At 47.4% G+C, this 20,306-nt stretch overlaps 1 protein-coding gene across 1 annotated transcript in view; it reads right to left on the reverse strand.

Moving 5' to 3' along the window:
• Window positions 1-20,306, reverse strand: part of VWC2 (von Willebrand factor C domain containing 2) — a 124,579-nt gene that overhangs the window by 40,571 nt on the left and 63,702 nt on the right. The window lies entirely within an intron of this gene.

Here is a 20,306-nt window from a genome sequence, read left to right on the forward strand (position 1 = left end):
GTTTCAAGTGTGGACTGCCTGTGGAGATCAAAGGGGTGCCCTGCCGCATAAGGAAGGGGAGCTGGAAGGTTCTGGAAGGCCTGTGTGGTCTCCCCTCTGCTTGGTGCACAATGGCCACAAGCCTGTGGAGACACCAGAACTGAGACATCCGCAGCTCGGCCTCCACAGACCCTGGAGCAGACCCCAGGCTGAGGGGAAGTAAGGGAAACCGGGTCTCCACCTGTGTGACCATGGCTGGCCTCTCAGCAGAGTGGTGTTTGTGGGGACAGAAGGGTGCCGGCCTCTCCACCCAAACCAGAGGTCAGCACCGCGCAGTGAGGTCACGCATGTAAGCTAATGAAGCAAAGGCTCGGCAGCTCCCTGGGGGGCTGAGTTCCCCCAAGCTGTGGGCACCATCTGTCTTCTGTCCCCTCACTCTGTCCCTGTCACCAAGTCCCCTGTCACTCGGGGAGGCAGGGAGCCAGCAGCGAGCTGGCCCCAGGGAGCTGGTTCTGGCCGATTCACCGCTCCCCATCCGCCAGCACAGAGCCCCGGAGAGGACAGTGGAGAAAGGCCACGCTCTCCGGTGGCACTGAGCAGGGACTCGTGTCCCCACTCATAGCAACAGGGTCCCCCCTCAGGCCTCAGGCCCTCCCCCACTGTCTGCTCTCACTGTCCTAACTAATCCTTGCTCCCCTCTCCCCTAGACGTCCCTCCTCCTGCCCTCGGAACCCACGAGGCTGCATCCTCCCAAAAGTCCGCTCTGGGAGAGTCAAAGTCTGGCGGGTCAGCAGCGGCCAGGTCCCGGTCCAGCACATGCACCCAAGCCTGGGCCATCCAGAGCCGACCGAGTCTGGGCTGCCAGGGGTGGGAAGGAGCACCAAATGTCACTAAGAAGGAAAGTGTGCTGTGAATTCACTGTGACCCAGTGTTTTCTTCGGCCACTGATTGCACCACACCCACATTTCAAAGGTGATGACACGCGAAACAGAAAGCGGAGCCTTTTAGGAGCCATGAAACATGCTCGTCGCAGTACCTGTCAAGAACTTAACGTGAGCAGCCTCTCGCCGTCCCATTTGTTCTTACTTCACACTAGACGGAGAAACATTCATTTCTCCCATTTAAAATGTGGAAGCGGAGAAGTCCTGGTCCATCCCAAACAGACACGGCGCTCCTTGCATCTCCACCATACTTCCTATTTCTCTCTCTTTTTAAAAAATGTATTTATTTTAGAGATCAAGAAAGAGAGAGCGAGCAGGGGGAGGGGCAGAGGGAGAGGGAAAGAGAGAAATCCTCAAGAGGACTCTGCTGAGCGCTGAGCCCCACGTGGGACTCTATCTCAACCCTGAGATAGCGACCTGAACCGAAACCAAGAGTGGGACGCTTAACCGACTGAGCCACCCAGATGCCCCCATAGATCTCTTCTGATGGAGAAGAGTATTCTCTCCCACCCCCAACCAGGCAGTGCCAGTGCCCGCCCTGGCCAGATGCCTTCAGCTTTGTCCTCTGAGCACATGTGAACAGTAACAGCGACCTCAGCAGGTGTGGTAGTGAACCCCACGATGTATCTGAGCATTTAGCTGGCTCCAGGTGTGGGCAGGGTAACAACAGGGAGGTAGGGAATAAGCCCGCCGTCACCTGTAAGGGTCTCCGCCTCTCGGGACCGTGCTCCCGCTTCTGACAGAGGTCAGAGCAGACACCACAGCCATCGCCAATGACCCCTGCCCCTCGGCCTATGAGCCCATCAAGGCTGGATCCAGCGAGGTTTGGGCCAAGGTTGAGGTCCCAGGGCTTTTGCTTCTGTCCTTTGTTGCTGTTGTGTTTCATGCGTGGGGCGAGGAGGAAGAGGAAGAGGGTTGGGGCAGATGTGTGGTCATGAAGGGCTGTAGTTTTATGGAAGCTGATGACCCCCTGCTTATTCTCATCGTCACCCCCTGCTCCCAGCCCCCTACCGGATTCTGATTCCGGGGATTCGCGGACCGCGGTTTATCTGAGCCTGCAGTTCAAGCATGCCGCCGCCAGATGGCACTGCCGTCCAGGGCACGACGCAACCCTTGTTCCAGAGTCCAGGGGAGGTCCAGTCCGGGGAGGTGGGTGGAAAGCCCAGGTCCCAAAGGCCTGTGCAGTGCCAGGCTCTGGGAGAAGTCAATTAAGCCAGAGACACTTACGCACCCCCCGACATAGGTCTGGAGGAGGGACACCCGGCCCCGTCCACTCACTGCAGGGTGACCGGGCTTTGACTGGGGACAGATGAGCCGCTTTGCCCTCAAGCCATCACTTCCTCCAAAATGAAAGCCACAACCACACAAACGCGAGCATCTACCAAATACTGTGATCCCAGGATATCTTCAGCCCTCGGTCCCCAAAGTTTAAGAGAATTATGAAGGTTTGCTTCACGGACGGAATGAAATCATCTTCCTAAAGGGCTGAGCTGTGCGTCAGACTCAGACGGAAGCAAAGACAAGTGGCCAATCAGCAAACACGCCCCCGACAGCCCGGAAAGTGATCCGCAGAGGTCATGCCCGCTCCTCTCGGGGAACCCAGCACTGCCGTGGCACCCCAAGACCAAGGGCACGGGTGACGTCCTGGGGCCTGGGTCACTCACCTGGATCGAGGTAGAGCTGAGGCTGCGGTGGGCCCCGGGCTGCGCTGGGGACAGTCCCATACAGGGCAGGGCCGAGGCGTGGCGCGTTGGTGCTGTCTCCACGGGGACGTCTGTGCGGCTGCCCCCGCTGGCGTCCAGAGGCCCGACTCCGCGGCAGCTCTTGCGGCACTGCTCACGTGCTCACGCGGGGCTGGAAGGTGGGCAGTCACCGATGGGGTGAGCCCGTCCTCCCCCCGCAAGCCTGCGAGTGCTGGGAACGGCAGTGGGAAGGCGCCAGCGCGGCCTCAGTCCCCGCGCGGGGCCGCTGGCTGCCGCACGGAAGCACTTTTTGTTTCGGGCTGGGTCCCCGGGTTCTGGAATCTCGTCCTGCAGGGCTCATCTTGAACTCACCCACGGAGCCCACAGAGAGCAGGCGTCAAAGCGGCGCTGTGCCTACATTAGAGGATGAAATTCAGGGCCCCAGTGTGTGGTCCCAGCGGTGGTCTTTACTGTCACACCTCACTGATGACAGACCCCTGGTGTGTGCTGTGCCGTGGTACTGTGCTCAGTCTTCCTATGTACTTTTCTGTGGTGCTGTGCTCAGTCCTATGTAATGTGTTGTGGTACTGTACTCAGTCCTACCTACTGTGCTACATGACTATGCTCAGTCCTCCTACCAACCGTGCTGTGGTACTGTGCTCAGTCCTCCCACCAACTGTGCTATGGTACTGTCCTTAGTCTTCCCATGCAATATGCAATGGTTCTGTGCTTGGTCTTCCTTTATACTGTTCTGTAGTCCTTTACTCAGTCCTCCTAACTACTGTGCTACAATACTGTGCTCAGTCCTACACTCTGTGCTATGGTCCTGTGCTCAATCTTCCTGTGTACTGTTCTGTGGTCCTGTGCTCAGTCCTCCTACCTACTGTGCTACATGACCATGTGCAGACCTCCTATGCAATGTGCTGTAGTACTATGCTCAGTCCTCCTACCTACTGTGCTATGGTACTGTGCTTAGTCCTCCCATGCATTATGCTACCCTTCTGTGCTTGGTCTTCCTTTGTACTGTTCTGTGGTACTGTGCTCAGTCCTCCTACCTACTGTGCTGCATGACTGTGCTCGGTCCTCCTATGCAATGTGTTGTGGTACTGTGCTCAGTTGTTTTGTGTACGAGTCTGTGGGACTGTGCTCAGACTTCCTGTGCACTGTGCTATGGTTCTATCCTTAGTCTTCCTGAGTACTGTATTGTGATATGTGCTCTGTCTTCCCGAACACTCAGTCCCACCATTCGGGTCTCCAGTGCCTTCCTGGGTCAGAACACCAGCCGCTCTCCAGCCCGAGGCACGAGGAGGGCAAGAGCCACAGCAAGCCAGCCAGACATGCAGACAGGGCAGCTGCCCATGGTCCTGGGTCAGGCTGACATCTGCAATCCTCCCGAGATAACCGAAGGGGGAGAGTGCACATCAGACCCTGACAGTTACTGTTCTAGACTGAGCCCCAGCTCGGTAGGAAGGCAGGCCGGAGACAGGGTGTGCATTTGGAAATGCTGACACCTGGCCTGATGCCCTGCGTAGCAGGAGCACATGTGCCTGTGGGCTGCGGACCCCGTGTGCTTCATAGAGATGGTTTGAGCCCCACGAGCAGGAGCCCTCCCCCAGCCCTGCTTCCAGAGCCTTCCGGGGCAACACATATAGCTCCGTCCTTGGCCACTTTACCCCAGTGCTCCCCTCGCCCGCATGACCTGACAAATGATTTCTGAGCAGGATGAAGAGCAGGGAGGATGCCTTTCTCAGCTAAAGGACAATTTGTCAAAGACCAAATTTCACGTACCAAGCACCTGGCAATCGTGTCCGTTTCTCCCCCAGTGGGGTGGATGGCACACTGAGCTCTGCTGGCATGGTGGAAACCCTGTGAGTCCTTCTTCGGGCTGCAGACCGGGAGCCAGTGGGGCCTCAGGGGGAAAGTCCCAGAAGGGGACATGTATTGCAGCAGGACAAGAAACCACAAAGCTGCAGCTCCCAGCGTCTGCCACATACAGACAAAGCAATGCTCCGGGAGCCGTGAAACTACTGGCTACTTCAAGGATCAAATGTAACAAAAACGCACTTGCCAATTACCAACACACTTGTATGCTCCTTGTAAGATCGTCATGCATCACAGATACCGAGCCTTAAGAAAACTCCAGAAATATTATTAGTGGTACTTGTTGCCTAGATTCCTTTCTGGTTTACCGATCTAGACACAATATACTCATTGCATTGATTATACTTTTAAAATGCATTTGATTTGTGGAACAGAAAATAATTAAGGGGGTGCCTGAACGGCACCATGGGTTAAGTGTTGGACTCTTGGTTTTGGCTCAGGTCCTGATCTCAGGTCCTGATCTCAGGGTTGTGAGATCCAGAGCCAGGTCAGACTCCATGCTAGTGCAGATCGGCTTGGAGTTTCTCTCTCTTTCCCTCTGTCCCTCGCCAACCTCAAATCAATCAATCAATCAATCTTTAAAACAATCATTTAAGGACCAGAGACTAGTTACTAAAATGTCCTTCCGTGTCATCAACATGTGAGAAAAATTCTTTATACGAAACATAAAAACAAGTTTGCTTGGGAGATTTTGAACATATGGGATCTGGGGAAGCAGGCACGGACAGTCAATGGTTTATAGATGTACAGTTTCTGGCAAGATTTCACAAGTGGGAAATGCAAGTGATAGCTCCTGCCAGCAGCTAGAGGGGCGGTCTGGAAACAGCCAGAGGCGGCTTATTTGGAGCCCCTGCCCCAGCTCCCATGGGGTGAGGGGGAGAATGTCTCCTGCTTCCTCTGTTCAGCCAAGCTACGCACAAGCAGCAGGAGGGGGCCAGGCCACTGGGAGCAGATCCTGATGCCTGAGGCCAGGGGGTGGCGGAGACCCTGAGCTGGGGCGAGCAGCAGGGCGGGACCCTGGGGGGCGGCTGGGCACTCACAGGACGCACACAGCTTCCCTGGGCCGTGCCATGCGGCATCAGCGTGGTCTATTTCCCAGGTTCTGCAGCTTGGTCATCAGGGGCCCTGGGACTTGGAGAGACCTCCCTTTCCAGGGCCGCTCAGCTACCTAGAGGTAGCAAACAGCTCCCGGGGAGTGCTTTCCGGAAGCACAACAGATCCCGAACCATACCCAACCCTTCCTTTACGGGGGCTCTCACACTCAGGGCCCTTATGTCCCACCCTCATCACTGTAGAGCCAGGGACCCGGCATGAGGGGCAGCCCCGACGCCCGGAGCTCATGGAATTATTCACAACCCTCAGCCTGCTCACCTGCTCCCTTCCCATGGAGACCACAGGAACGGTCTGGCGCACGTGTCTCCCTCTCCCTCGGCCTCCCGCCTGACCCCGGTGCTTCCCCATGTGACCCCTTTTCTGACCCCTGTGGCTGGTGCACCCCTCTTCTAAGGACATTCATCTCCTCATGTGTTGGCTTGCCACCCATAATCATCACAAAATGTACCCCATAAAGCGCATGCCCCCAGGAGGGTCACAGAGACATCAGGGGGATCATACACAGGGACCACTGCTGGTTCTGTGCTTAGACCCCCACACAGTGCTGTTGGACCCTCACAACAATCCTGCCACACGGGTTCCATGAGCACCCCAGGTTAAAAATGAACAACGAGGATAACCGAGAATATATAATTTGTCAGAGGTCACATGCCCCATCCTGGTCCGATAAGGAATGTATCCCCCGACTCAGTCATTATAAAATGCTCTCCCCTTTCACTTCTTAAAACCACATACCATGGAAGATTCTTACAGCCTGGGAGAGGCCCTTTTAAAATTCATCTCTTCTTATCACGAAACCGTCCCTGTAGCTTGCTGTTCTTTTAAAACACTTTGCAAATAAGAAGCCAACGTTTTCAAAGACATCCACAGTCTGTAACACAGACCTTCTGCTCACGGCGAGCTACAGTGAAACTCTGCATGTAGAAAATTCACAGCCTCACACTGAATAATTCACATGTGCCGTCTGTCAAACTGCTAATTATTCTTTCAAAGAAAAACAATCAGATATTTGTATCATAATATTTTACCGCATCCAGGAGAAACTGCCAAGGTGTCAGGGTGATTAGCGAGCGTGCTTTCCTGCCTGTCAGATGATGCTGGGGAAATTTACATATGCGTCAACACGCAAGACGGGAAAACGTGTGCATTTCTCTGTTGTGAGATGATGAATTAATTCAAAGAATACGTAGTGGGTGACCAAAGTGTTAGCAACTCTTTAGGCCCTGTGGATACAAGGATGAAAAAGTCTGTGTGGTGTTACGGCTGAACGCAGGGAATAGAATATTAAAATATTAAAATAAATTATGGTTGTAAGGCGATGCTGATAACAGTGCCTTTAGGATAAAAGCAGAGAGTCTAAGAGACGTGGAGCTTTCTAAAGAGAAGCTGCTTGAGCTGAGTCCTGCGGGGTCATGGCCAAATCAGGAAGGTAGCAAGGGTGAAGCCAGCATGGGGAGAGCAGGTGCAGAGGCTGAGGGGAGGGAGAAGGTAAGCCCCTCTGCAGACCTCTTGGATGGCCTGCAGGCCTGGGGTGCAGCGTACCCCCTGGGGAGCAGCCAGGCTAGGGCGATGGTAGAAGTGTTTGAGTGAGAAGCTGGCATGAGTGATGTTACGTCTGATGCCTTGGGACATCAGGGAAGGACACGCACTGGGTAGTGATGTGAGATTATTTTTATCTTAAACACTACATGGTGGGTGAAAGGAAAGCGGGGGTGGGAGGTCAGCCTGGAGGGATCCCAGAGAATGGAGAAGAAAGGAAGGACATTGGGGATGGGAGGAGGTAAGAGGGGTACACGTAGGGCTGATTTGATGACAAGGGTTTCTGGGCTGGGTCGTGGAGCCAGCTGGATGGCAATGAGTGAATGCAGGGAGCAGGGGAGCAGAAACGGAACCAGGGTTGTGTTGTTGGGGAGAGGGGCCGAGGAGGAAGAGTCCATGGTGTTCCTCTGTGGTATGAGTGCAGCCAGCGTCCTCACACTTGGAGCGAAGCCTTGTGGGTGTGGGGCACGTCCACATCAGTCTGGATGATGACCGAGCAAGAGTCCTTTGAAGGCATGAACTGAACCTCTCTGCCTTGCAAGCCATTTACAACCCCCACTGGTATGTTTGGGAAGTCTTGTTCCAACGTGAGGCTCCCCATTTTCACACTACAGGTGAGCCCCAGCTGTCAGGCCTGCGAGCTTCACTCCAATGGCGCTGGCTGACTCAAGACACATTTCTAAACCCTGTCCTAGAAACAATTCTGGACAGTGTGTGGACTACAGGACTCAAGTAATGATATGACCATTAAGAAATATAATATATCCTTACCAATCGGCCATGAAATAGTAGCAAACACAAATCCCCCAAATAAAGAGAGGGTGTAGAAGCACTGAAGGGGTCTGGCCTTTGGTTGAGACCCTCTGGTTTTGGGGGGTCACTGGGTCTGACACATAGCAGCCACAGTACCTACTCAAGTCACTCCTCCCCAGCTCTGGGCCTCAGTTTCCTCTTTTGTAAAGGGTGGTGATTAGCTGCATGATGTCTACGACTCCATCCAGGTGCTTACTGGTCTACAGTTTCTAAGGAAATGCACATTTTCATATACAATCAATAATTTCAATAATAACATTCGTGATTATAACCATCCAAACACTAGTAAGAGAGTTACCCTTGACATTTAGTAGTGTCACTATAAAAAAGACTAAAGCAGGGCACCTCGGTGGCTTAGTTGGTTGAACGTCCGACTCTTGATTTTGGCTCAGGTCACGATCTCAGAGTCATGGGATCAAGCCCTGAGTCAGGCTCCGCGCTCAACATGGAGTCTGCTTGAGATTCTCTCTCTCCCTCTGCTCCTTTCCCCACTTGCTCTCTCTCTCAAACGAATGAATAATTTTTAAAAAAAAAAAAACAATGAAGCATAAACAGTGAGAGCCAGGGAGAGAGAACACAGGAGAGAGGCAGGCCATCCATCTGTGTGAAACCAGTCAGATGCTAACACAAGACAGAATCTTTGGGGCCAGGGACATTGGTCAGTCTTCAAAACCAGAAATCCCTATCAAGACTACAATCCTCTGTGGTACTTTAGAGACAAATTATAATTTCTAGTAGAAAATGTTGACATTTTAACACCATGAAACCCAAGAGCACTTCCTGGTACAAAACAGAGTCGGCTCTCTCCTCCTCTGTGGCCAGTTGTAGCCACAGTTCTAGAAGTTTGTCCTGTTGGAGTAGTACACGGAGGCATCTGGAGGGGAGGGAGGGTGTGTGTGTGAGAGTGTGTGTGTGTGAGTGTGTGTGCGTATGCACGCTCATACAGTTTCTCTCATTATGTATTGACCGGTGAGGATTTTTCACTACTGTGTCTCTGAAACCCATCCCCGTGGATATTTTGGTCTGAGCACTTTCTTGGCACATTCATTATAAAACACGGCTGGACTCTATGGAGTTATCTGTCACTCCCCTTTCCGAAAGGCATCTGAGGTGGCTTCCCAAAACAAGTGTCTCCTTGTTTGACACCGTCACCCTGTCTGCAAGGGCTACTGGTCCTGAGGGCCGAGGATGCCGACAGAACCCACAGATGCACTGTCCTATGCAACACACGGGCCTGGTTCCAGACCTTTCCTCACTGTGGGTGCAGGAGCCACCCCCATGACGAGTCTCCTCAGCCCACGGCTGCCGCTTCTCTGGGAACCGTGGAACAGCGAACAACAGCAGAGGTGAAGTGTAGGCGCTTGGAATGAAAATCCTTTTCTGTACCTCTTGAAATCACTCACCGAAGGATGATTCTTAACACATTTTTTTTTTAACTCAAGTAGCTACTTTAGGGAAGTAGGAGAATGCTCCTGGGTCAGCAGGTTAGGCTGCACCCCTGCTGACGGAGCTGATCAGGCTGACGGCCCCTGCTCTGCTGAGTTAGAACCAGTATCTCCGGGGTGCCTGGGTGGCACAGCGGTTAAGCATCTGCCTTCGGCTCAGGGCGTGATCCCGGCGTTATGGGATCTAGCCCCACATCAGGCTCCTCCGCTGGGAGCCTGCTTCTTCCTCTCCCACTCCCCCTGCTTGTGTTCTCTCTCTCGCTGGCTGTCTCTATCTCTGTAGAATAAATAAATAAAATCTTAAAAAAAAAAAAAAAAAAGAACCAGTATCTCCAAAAATGTGCACCTGGTCAGCCGATGGGCCTCACGGAGCCACGTCCCTTCTTCACTCAGCAAAGCCATGGGTCTGATGATTCCTCATCTGCAGCCTGAGACCCCTTAGGGCCTGGAGTTATCCGGTGCCAAGAAAAGTGGCTCATCCATAAGAAAATGAAGTTGAAAGCAGAATTTGACTCTGGATTTACACTAGTATGGCCAAGTACTGGAATTCCCATATTTGCCACTGCTCATTGGTTCTAGGAATCAAGACATTTTAAAGCAAAAGCGTATGGATAATCTCATGGGGATATCTAATGTCCATTATTAAGCATGGGGAAACACGAATCTTTCCTACAGGGTCCCACTGGCCTCCACGCTCTGGTGGAAACATGACCAAATTCACACCGAGATTTTCTTCTCTCTCAACATCTCCATGACAATCACTCACTTTCGATTTGCACAACTTATTACATTATCTCCCAAATTTATTTTCAATAACGTCAATAACTGTTAATCAGTATGCAAGTACATAGACTATTCTGACAAGAACTTCTTTATTAAGCTCACTAACACAGGTTCGGGTGATCTATATCTGTAAGAATCCTATAGACAAGGGTGTGGGTTCATTTCACATCATTGAGTATTTCTGGGGCGGAGCTTCCCAACATTAGTACCCTGACTCATGCTTTGTGCTCATGTTATCTCTGAGTTTTTATGTTCTCCCATTCTGATTTGTCTAAACTATCATATCTAACAGGCATCCACTTAAAAATAAAATTAAATTAAAGTAAAGTAAAATTAATTGAAGTTAAATAAAATAAAAGTAAAGTAAAATAAAATAAAAATAAGTCGTGGCATGTTTTTTTTTTTTCTATTCTAAGTTAAAGTGGATGGGTAATAGAGTTTTAAATATTTTTTATTTCCTGAATAATATTCTCATACAAGCTATGGTGTCAAAATAGCCATCATTTATTCATGCATAGTGAATGAAAATTAAGCGTGTACTTCCTGAATATTTCTATGATGCTAACAACATCACCTAAAAGAGTTGACTTTAAAAGGTTCTCTTCTTAAAAGTGGCTTATTTTCTATCAAGCACAACGTTGCACTTGTCTTGATGATCACTAAGGGGTGAAGACCAGACAGATTCTGGTGCTAAGAAATGTGGAGAGGTAAGCACTGATTTCCCACAGAAATAGGCTCTGTGCAAAATGTCTCCATGAATTATGACACATTATAAGACGTGTGGACAAGGACATTGAGTGGGATAAAAGATTAGAATAAAAGTGAGCCAAGCTAAGTAAATTCATACCACAGGGCCTCTCACATGCATCCCACAGAACATCTCCCCTACTAGAAGGTGGGTCGGAAAAGCCTCCATGTCCAAATTATTTCAGGAAATTTTCTATACCGATTCTTAGAGATTTCCAATATGCATTACCAAATTGAACCTCTGAGGCGTGAAACTCCAGAACAAAAGACACTTGTTTCGTTGCATTTAGGCGAAACTTTTATATCCACATTTAAGTGGTGAATCCCTCACTTAAATCCACCAACACATTTAATTTTCTTTCTTCACTCCAATCTTTTATTTCTGCTTGCCTGCGGTACTTTGAGCTGACAGTCCTGCTTACTGCTTTTGCTTGATTCTTTTCCTTGCAAGAAATGTAATGTGCAATGTCTTAGGCTTCCTCAACAAAATGCTCGTTCTCATAAAGGGCCATAAGCCTCAGGTATGTTTTTCTGTGTCCACAGGGAACTGTCAGGGTCCCCTTCCTTGCCTCCAGGGTCCCTTTGTGATCCTGGCCCATAAAGACCGCTTTCTCTGGAATTCCTCCTAGACCAGAACAGACAATTTCACTCCCACACATATTATGTCTCATCAGACAGAAAAAAATCCCAAACCGCACTCCTCCGTGCACTCAAATAAGACCAAGTATTTCTACTTCGTCTCCTGTGGGGGGGAATCCAATCAAGAAGAAAGTGTTCCTTCTACTTCTTCTCCTAGTGCCTTTCCAGTCTGCCCTCCCCCTGCCCCTCTAGTGAAACCTCACTGGCTAGTGGTGGAGCTGACCTGCCCCCATGCAGCGGCCACACATTGCCTCAGGGGTTAGAGAGATGGCGGCGAGAAACAAACCAAATATAAGAGGGTCTTGGCTCATTGTGAACCTGAAATCCTCTAAAGCTCCAGTGGGTACTCATGAGAATTCTCCTGAATGCCTGATCCATAAAAATAAAACAGTGAATAGGCAGCTTATGATGCATAAAGCTCCTGATGCTGTATTGAAGTAAGGGTCTTAGATATTTGGGAAGAAAAAATAATAATTTTACCATACCCCTTCTATTCTCAAAATAAATAAGAGCAAAGGATTTTCCAAAAACATTTGCTTATTTGGGAACCTAACACTGATTATACTTAGTGACCCAAAGCACCCACTCCCACCACCGAATGTTATCACACTGCGCTGGAGTTTCACTAAGTTTTACTCAGCGGCTCCCCATGAAGCTGGGAGTTGCCAAGCAACAGCAGCTCATATGCCCAACAAATGGGTGGATGCAGAACCAGGCACTGATAAGGTATGACGGCCCCCCCGAGCAGCTGCTTCACAATGACCATAACTTCAAAGATTTAATTTATTTATTTCAAAGAGTGGAAGTGAAAGAGAGAGAGCACAAGCAAGAGAGAGACATGGAGGAGAGAGAGAGAAGCAGACTCCATGCTGAGTAGGGAACCTGTTGTGGGATTTGATTCCAGGACCCCGGAATCATGACCTGAGCCAAAGGCAGATGCTTAACTGGCTGAGGCACTCAGGTGCCCCTTCAACGACCATAACTTCAATGCTGTGGTGTATATTCCACAGGACTATTAGAATATTTTATACTCAGTCTGGAGAGACCACCCCCCACCTCATGTTCTCCACAGCTCTAGACCATAGTGGTGATTCTAATAGTTTGCATTTAGTATCCAAAGAAACATTTATTCATCTATGAGCCGTGTTAAGAAATAATTTCCAAGGTTCACTCTACTGCTAACCAAAGAACAGTGGGTTTCCCAGGGTAGCCTCCCTCACGAGGAGTCAGTGTGAGAGGAGGGAGCGAGTGGGTTTCTGTGCAGAATGCTTAGTTGGCCATGTGGGGCTAAGTGGTCCCCACAGTGAGAGAGAAGTGTCCCAGCATCCACCTCTGGGAAAGAGACATTACACCCTACTCCCTGGGGTCTCATCATGGCCTTAACCTTAGGAAGACACGATATGGCCCTTAGAATCATTCATGTGGGAAGACAATGACAGACACTTAGTTCAGAAAACAATACACCTGCTTTGAGTGTCTGTAACTTGAGGTTCTAGAGACACAAGATCTCACAATGAGAAACACAGGGTTCAAACCCCAGAGTTAAATGTGAGATGTGGTCAGAAGGCCCTCCATAGTCAAGTGAGCCCACGTCTTTAGGCAGCTCTTTCATCTCAGGACATTTCCAGCTACCCCCGAGCTGCCACGTGCACTGACCCAGCATGTGTCGTCCTGGACCTTGCAAGCACGGGCACCACCCAAGGGACCTCTGGCTTGGCTGAAGAAAAGCACACCCCCATTTCCATGGGATAGCTCTGCCCTTATCAAAAGTGCTTTCCTCCCCAGATCATATCTAGGTGCAAGCTGCCAACTGGTACACTGCTTTCTCTGCATTTCAGTCCCAAAACTGCGAAATGGGCTTCCAGACATTTCTTAACTAGCAAAGCCTTGATTCCCTGGCAGTTCCGGTGTCCTTAGCGCATGTGTGCCAGAGCATGAGACGACGTTGCTTCTGGTGTCATCACCATTGCCTGTGAGGTCTCAGGGTTAAAGACTTCGGGGGACACAGAGTTCGAATTCAAACCCTGCCTTTGATCTGGTGTTACGCAGTGCAGGCTGACCTAACAGAATATCACAGACGGGGGTGGGGGTGGGGGTGGGGTTAAAAAACGGAAATGTATTTCTCAAAGTTCAGAAGGGTAGCACATCCAGGATCAAGGTGCTAGGGCCTAGTGCTGGGGAGAGCCCTCTTCCTGGCTTGTGGACAGCCACCCTCTGGCTGTGTCTGCGCATGGAGAGAGCGCTCTGGCATCTCTTCCTCTTCTCATAGACACCAGCCCTATCAGATGAGGGCCCCATCTTCACGACCTATTTCAGACCCTATCTCCAAATAGTCCCGACCCCCTATCTACAATTGGGGGTCAGGACTTCAACTCATGAATTGTGAAAGGACATAATCCAGTCTGGAGAAGCTCTTCATAGTTCTGTGATGCTGGGCCCCTGTACACCCCTCTAAGCCTCATTTCTTGGTTTATAAAATAGACAGTACATTTCTTTTGTAGAGTCACCATGAGGCTTCAGGGATATGGTATAAAATAAACACTCCCAGAAAATCCTGCAAGCCAGTAGGTCTTGAAAAATAACTTCAGTTATTATTATGACTGTGGTAACTACCGGGATGCTAGTCCATCCCTCCCTCCCAACGCTTCTTGCACATGGGACCGTCTACTCCAAGAGCAGTATACAACCACACACAATTTCCAGGACAGAACACCCTGGAGCCCGGTTGACATGGCCCCTCCCTCCTCCAGCCCCTGGAGGGAATCCAGCTGTGAGCATCGACTGCATCCTTAGCACCTGCCCTTGGGCTGCACTTCCCTACAGACAAGATGCAAAGAGACAAGAGTCTGCTTCCGTTCTGTCCTGGCTTGGCTCGCTTGGCTCTGCCACCAGCCAGATGCCCCCTCAAAGCTCCAACCCGTTATCCTAGGAAATGAAACAGAGGGCAGATCTGCAGAAAAAGACATGATTTAAATAAGAGATTATAGATAAATCACACTGTAAGCCTTTCACCCAATATCATTCAAGAGTCTCTGATGAGAAATGTGTCACACTCACACAGCCTGTCACCTTTCCTGGTTATGGACTCCCAGCACTTACTTACCAAAGATGATAAGCCCTGACTCTACCTCCTGGTTCTTATCAGAGGCTCATGCATGAGAGAGGGATATGGAACAGAACCTTCTGGACAGCTCTGCAACCCCGCAGCGTGTGTACCTCTAATACTTGGATTAACCAGACCATTTGAAGCTTCTTTGTCTGCGCTGGAGAGCTCAGACTTATCTCTGATTTGCTTCCACTGAGCAGTGCTTGGTCCTGACCCACTGCGTACACAGAAGGTTATAAGCAGATTCTTGAACTTTATGCTTGCATTTTCTATAAGGATTTCAAAGATGTTTTTTATTATTTTTTATTGTATCATAAAGACTAACAGGAATTTTTCTCTGAGTTCTCAAAAAAATAAAGAACTAGGCTCCCCTGAGCAACATAGTTTGTCTTACAAGCACCACACATCATGTAATGGATTAGATTTCTCCCCCCTTGGGTACTGGAAAATGCAAAACAAAATGTGTATCTCCTCTCTAATAAGTGCAAGGGACCTTTGGAAAGCATTTGGGGTCACAGCCTTGCTCTTAGATTGATGTTTTTTTTCTTTTTCCTCCTAGATTGCATCACTTCTTAAATTTCAAATCTTTTCTGCATGTTGTCAAGACTTTCCTTTCTTTCCAGTTTTATTGAGATATCATTGCAAATCCTTTCTGAAATGAGGTGGGGTGTAGAGGACAAAGCTCCTTTTTTTTTTTTTTCCCCTGTGTACATTTCCCAACTGTGAGTTTCAACGTGTCTCTCCAGATGCCGGGGATTGCCCTGATGTTGCGTGTCCAGTGAGGGTCTTGTTCTGAGCAGGTGCACTGGAGCTACGTTCAGAGCTTTTCCACGCCCATGCCCCCATCCAGGCTTCAGGACTCCCGGGCAATGCGTAGCATGAAGGATCTTCATCTGTAGCCAAGGAGAGGGGACCCAAATGTCCTCCACCCGGGCTCTCACCTGACACAGCAAAGCACATAATCCGTGTCACTTGTTGTTATTGATTTCCTCACACCGAATACCAGTGTTTGCAAAAGATAGACACAATTTTCGGCAATTATTCTAAGAATGTCTGAATTTAATTAAGTTTGATTACACAAGGCAGTATGAAAAACGTTTGCATGGTCCACTGAGTTTCACAGAGCCCCGGTTATTTAAATATTCCCTCATTGAATATCACAGTTGCAATTCTTAATTTAAAATCCTCACATCTCTATGGAATATGTTTAATAAAAATGTTTGAAAAGAACTGGGTCGTTTTCCTGAAGTTTCTCAAATCACTTCAATAGTTGCCACATAATATCTGTAAAGCCAATTTTTAATGTCACACAAACCAAGAAATTTAAACTTCAAAGACTCAAACTATGAGTAATTACTGATTATATTCTCTAGCAATTAATTGTGCACACATCTTTGTGTCTTTTGAAATTCTGTTCAAGGGCAGGACAAAGGTAGTGTGCACCACTGACCTAACTTCTCTCTGAGAATATATGATATAGATATAATCTACAACTAAACAACATTCTGGTTTCTTTTTGAGTGCACAGATATTGTTTTGCATCTCAAAATTCTGAAATATTTTTGCCAGACCCCAAGAAATATTTTTACAAAACGTGTGCATGCTTAAGTACAGATTTCAAATGAGGTTGGAATAAAAGCTAAAGACCAAAACATTACTTTAATAGTAAAAATATTAATGAAAGTCATCAGCCTACTCATGTATCTCTTAATTTATTTTAACTCAAGCATTGTTACCAATTTGTTTTATACCTACCAGTACACCTCATGAGTGATCTGGCTAAAATATTGTCTCCAAATTGAACTGACGGCTTGATTCCTGTATTGGATTAACCTGGGAATAGCCACACGGTCTTCGGTTAAACCCAGAATGGAAGCAAGTCACTTAACGAAGCCTCGTCCTCCAGCTTCTGTTCATTACTATCTGCTACTTATCATGCAACATCCAGGAATGGAAAGCCAGGGAGCTGTATTTTCATCTAAAACAACTGAATTTATCCTCAATTGTTTCGTATAAGGAACCTACATCATGGTAAAGGCTTCAATTCTTTCTTTCGTCTGATGGTCATTATAACAAGCTAGAAAAAAAAATGTGTCATGAAGGAAATGAAAAGTATTAATAAGCCAGAGAGCCAATGACGATAGTTTGTATATGTCCTTCCAGTGACACTCGATCAATCAATAACCCACTTATCACACTTTCTAATTAGTTGTTTTTGGTGCATAGGAAAATCACTGATTTTTTTTTCCTCTTCTCTCTCTCTCTCTCTCTTTGTATCGACAATCACTAGCTCTGATGGCTTATCTCTAGATTCTTTGGATTTTCTACATTTTGTCTTCTGTGAATAGAATTGAAACCTTACTGTCTCTACAGAAGCCTGGACTCAAGGTCCACTGATATGGTTCCAGCCCATGAGCAAGCAAGGTCCTGCATTCCTAACCCTCACGGTTTTAGACCACAGAATAGCCCTAGACTCCCAAGAACTAGCCTACCTAAGGCAGCCCAAGCCAGCCTGAGCTCAGCGTCATTTTAGGGTGGAAGTCTCCACCCTAGGAAGACCACAAGCCTCACGAGGATGACACACGATACACCTACAAGCATGTGTTCTAAGTAAGCCTGTGCAATCTTACGCCCACCTTTACATGTGACAAAACTCCCTTTTCTGAGTGTTCAATCATCTTGACCTTAAATAAAAGGAACCCACTCACCCCTACTTGGGGAGCCAGGGGTTTGGAAGTTATTCCCCATGTTCTCCTTATTTGCTGCAAATGAAGTCTTCTCTGTGTGACGACTCCCCATGGTGTAGTCGCCAGCAACTCAGCTCGGAGCCGACTCACATCAGTGCCCTTACAACACTGCCTTCCCCTCTTCCAATTCTTATTCCCATATGGTCTTCCACATGTTTCATTGTATTTGTGAGGATTTCCAATAAAATGTTGAATAAAAAAATGAGAACTGGTAGTCTTTCCTTTTTCTTGAAGAGAACACTTAACGTGTTTCACCTTTAAATATATTTGCTTACGGTCTTTGTCTTGTTTGCATACTGTAACAGATTTTAAACCTCCCTTTCATTCCGTACTTATGGTGGTTTTTATTTTTTGGTGATGATTAGGACCCGAGTGTTTTCACATACTTCTTTTAAGCCTGCGAAAGGAATCGCACATTTAATCCCCTAACAGGACTGATGATCTCAACTGCTTTTCTTATCTTTGCTGTCTCTGAATTCATGGAGAACTGCTACTTGATCATCAAGGGGTTTTCCTGTCACTTTGATGGATTCGTTTTGATGATATTTTATGTAGTAATTGTTTTATCTGTGCTTGTGAGACTAGGTTACAGACACTACCTTCTCCAAGGAATGTTTTCTGCCTCATGAAGAGTGACTTTCTCTGAGTGACTTCCACATCCTTTGTTCAACAACACACTTTATAGAAGCACAAGGGTTACCTGTTTCTTGAAAGTCTGTAGACCACAGAATAGCAAACAATCTGGGCCTATCATTTATGAGATTTTTAAAAACTAAATCACTGATTCCAGTATTTTTAAGATTCAATTTCTTCATCTTTATTTTTTTTAATGCTTTTATTATATTATGTTAGTCACCATACAGTACATCCCTGGTTTCCGATGTAAAGTTAAATGATTGATTAATTGTGTATAACACCCAGTGCACCATGCAATACGTGCCCTCCTTACTACCCATCACCAGCCTATCCCAATCCCCCACCCCCTCCCCTCTGAAGCCCTCAGTCTGTTTCCCAGAGTCCATAGTCTCTCATGCTTCATTCCCCCTTCTGATTACCCCCCTTTCTTTACCCCTTTCTTCCCCTACCGATCTTCCTAGTTCTTATGTTCCATAGATGACAGAAATCATATGATAATTGTCTTTCTCTGCTGACTTATTTCACTTAGCATTATCTCCTCCAGTGCCGTCCATGTTGCAGCAAATGTTGAGAAATCGTTCTTTTTGATAGCTGAGTACTATTCCATTGTATATATGGACCACAACTTCTTAATGCATTCATCTGTAAAAGGGCATCTTGGTTCCTTCCACAATTTAGCTATTGTGGACAATGCTGCTATGAACATTGGGGCGCATATGGCCCTTCTCTTAACTACGTCTGTATCTTTGGGGTAAATACCCAGTAGCGCAATGGCTGGGTCATAGGGTAGCTCAATTTTTAACTTTTTAAGGGACCTCCACACTGTTTTCCAGAGTGGCTGTACCAACTTGCATTCCCACCAACAATGTAGGAGGGATCCCCTTTCTCCACATCCTCTCCAATAATTGTTGTTTCTTGCCTTGTCCATTTTTGCCATTCTAACTGGTGTAAGGTGGTATCTTAGTGTGGTTTTGATTTGAATTTCCCTGATGGCTAATGATTTTGAACATTTTTTCATGTGTCTGTTAGCCATTTGTATGTCTTCATTGGAAAAGTGTCTGTTCATATCTTCTGCCCATTTTATGATTTGTTTATTTGTTTCTCGTGCATTGAGTTTGAGAAATTCTTTGTAGATCTTGGATACCAGTCTTTTATCTGTAGCATCATTTGCAAATATATTCTCCCATTCCGTGGGCTGCCTCTTAGTTTTTCTGACTGTTTCCTTGGCGTGCAGAAGCTTTTTATCTTGATGAAGTCCCACAAGTTCATTTTATCTTTGGTTTCTCTTGCTTTTGGAGATGTGTCGTGAAAAAGGTTGCTTTGGCCGATGTCGTAGAGGTTGCTGCCTATGTTCTCCTCTAGGATTTTGATGGATTCCTGTCTCACATCGAGGTCTTTCATCATTTGGAGTTTATCGTTGAGTATGGTGTCAGAGAGTGGTCAAGTTTCATTCTTTTGCATGTAGCTGTCCAATTTTCCCAGCACCATTTATTGAAGAGACTGTCTTTTTTCCACCAGATGTTTTTTCCTGCTTTATCAAAGATTAGTTGCCCAAAGAGCCGAGGGTCCATTTCTGGGTTCTCTATTCTGTTCCATTGGTCTATGTGTCTGTTTTTGTGCCAGTACCATGCTGTCTTTGTGATCACAGCTTTGTAGTACAGCTCAAAATCCAGCATTGTGACGCCCCCAGCTTTTTTTTTTTCCTTTTCAACCGTTCCTTGGCGATTCGGGGCCTTTTCTGGTTCCATACAAATTTAAGGACTATTTGTTCCAGTTCTTTGAAAAATGTCATTGGTATTTTGATCAGGATAGCATTGAAAGTGTAGATTGCTCTGGGTAGCATGGACATTTTAACTATGTTAATTCTTCCAATCCATGAGCATGAAATATTTTTCCATCTTTTTGTGTCTTCCACAATGCCTTTCAAGAGTGATTTATAGTTTCTAGAATATAGGTCCTTTACTTCTCTGGTTAAGTTAATTCCAAGGTAACGTATGATTTTTCCTGTTATTATAAATGGGATGGATTCCCTAATTTCTCTTTCTTCAGGCTCATTATTCATGTATATAAATGCAACTGATTTCTGAGCATTGATTTTGTATCCCGCCACATTACTGAATTGCTCTATAACTTCTAATAGTTTGGGAGTGGATTCTTTTGGGTTTTCCATATAGAGTATCATGTCATCTGTGAAGAGAGACATTTTGACTTCTTCTTTGCCAATTTGGATACCTTTTATCACTTTTTGTTGTCTG

Source organism: Ursus arctos, unplaced genomic scaffold (genome assembly GCF_023065955.2).
Source record: "Ursus arctos isolate Adak ecotype North America unplaced genomic scaffold, UrsArc2.0 scaffold_3, whole genome shotgun sequence".
NCBI classification, from domain to species: Eukaryota; Metazoa; Chordata; class Mammalia; order Carnivora; family Ursidae; genus Ursus; species Ursus arctos.